This window comes from Varanus komodoensis, unplaced genomic scaffold (assembly GCF_004798865.1).
Source record: "Varanus komodoensis strain SLA01 unplaced genomic scaffold, ASM479886v1 scaffold56, whole genome shotgun sequence".
Classification (NCBI taxonomy): Eukaryota; Metazoa; Chordata; class Lepidosauria; order Squamata; family Varanidae; genus Varanus; species Varanus komodoensis.
The window spans coordinates 4,346,074-4,347,734 of record NW_025336169.1 but is presented as its reverse complement, the minus strand read 5'-3'; positions in this window follow the sequence as shown (position 1 = coordinate 4,347,734).

Below are 1,661 nucleotides of genomic sequence, written 5' to 3'. Positions count from 1 at the left end.
TGAGTGGCCAGGCCAGTGGGCAGTGACCCCACAGAGGCTGGCCCCTGTCCCTTCATGACACAGCCGGGAGCTCCGCCTGGGCCCAGCAGGGGGCGGCCTTTCTCCTTTCTTCCCGGTCTCCAGCCTCGGACCTCTCCCTGCAGGGCTGCCCTCCCCGCATTCGCTGGCCCAAGGAATCCTCAAGGCGGAGAGTACCCTCTGTCTCCGCTAGCAGCACCTCCCGAGCCGGAGCAGAGATGCTTGCCCTGGCCAAAGCGGCAGCAGTCCCACGGGAAACCGGCCCCGGTGTGAGAAATGAACAATCACTGTTACTAAGTGGTCAGTTGAAAACCAAAGAAAGGGTGAAACACAGGGCTAGGGTAGGATCACTGAAGTCCCTTAAGGCCTGAGGATAGAACCATGAAAATAGCTGTACTATAAGTAATAGCGTTTCCTGCATCAAAGTTCTGAAGAATACCCGAGAGGGTAAAATTGGGGAGGGGGGGGGAAGCAGTGGTAAAACTGTCACCTTTTGTGGAAGGGAGTAGGAAATTGGTTGCCTTTTACAGCTGGTCGTAAGGAGCCTGGAGGAAGCCCTGTTCTTCCTATCTCCCCACAAGATTTAGGAAACAAGTTGGCATCAAGAGAGAAGCTACAAGGCCAAGCCCACCTGTTCTTTTAGAAGGTAGTGTGCATGTGTAATACGTTCATGAATAGTAACTGACACACCTCTCATAGGTAATGAGCTCATTAGCATGCACATGGGATGTATGAGCGGGAGGGGGAACATATCAAGGGGCAGTATGACGTGGGCGGACGGAGAAGATTGTAACTTCTTAGTAACCCAGCCAATGGGAGTACAGAGGTAGGGCCTGCGAGCCGGGAAAAGGGAATAAAAAGCAATGCCTTGTGTATAAACGGCGCGCTGCCTGCATGGTGGGCGCTCGCTCTTGCAATAATGAATTAAACTCTTACTGCTTGGTACTTTGCCTCCGTATCGTCACTACTGGGATTCCATTTCCCACACCGGGAAGCCCGTCCCCTCCACGGGAACCCCAGCCCTGGTCCTCCACCCAGCCAGCCGCATCCACGGCTCCAGAATCCCCAGTGGCCAACGAGCTGGTGCAGCTGCGGACAGCTGCTGAAGTGAGAAAGGATTTTGCCCCCAGCCGCATTCCGCGCAGGAGGCGCTCCCAACACTCGTGCAAGAGGCGACATGTGCCAGGGGCGCGCGTGGCAGGCCCAACAGGACAGGCCACTGAGGCCCAGGGGGCACCTTCCTTCTCCGTCCACCAAGGGGCTCCTCCCCTCCCATTCTAGACCCACAACAGCCTCGTAGGGTAGCTTAGGCCGAGGGAGAGCAATGGACCCGAGGCCGCCCAGTCGCCTGTGGGGCTGGGGGAGGAGTTGGACTCGCCGCTCCGGCTGGCCCCCCTCCTCCGACACCAAGGGCGCTGCGATTTCACTCCAGTGCTGCTCCCGCGATGCCGGCGTTCCCAGCCAGCCTGGAATGAGACGGCGTTTTGAGAGGCCGCTGCGGCAGGCCGGGGGACGCTGGGAGTCGTAGGAATGATTTTTTCTGTCCTAACACAGGTAGGGTTTCACCCTACAAGCCCAAGCACGTCTCCTCACTGGTTCTGGAGCTTTAAAACCAAAGCAACAAGCGCCAAAGCGGCTCCGAG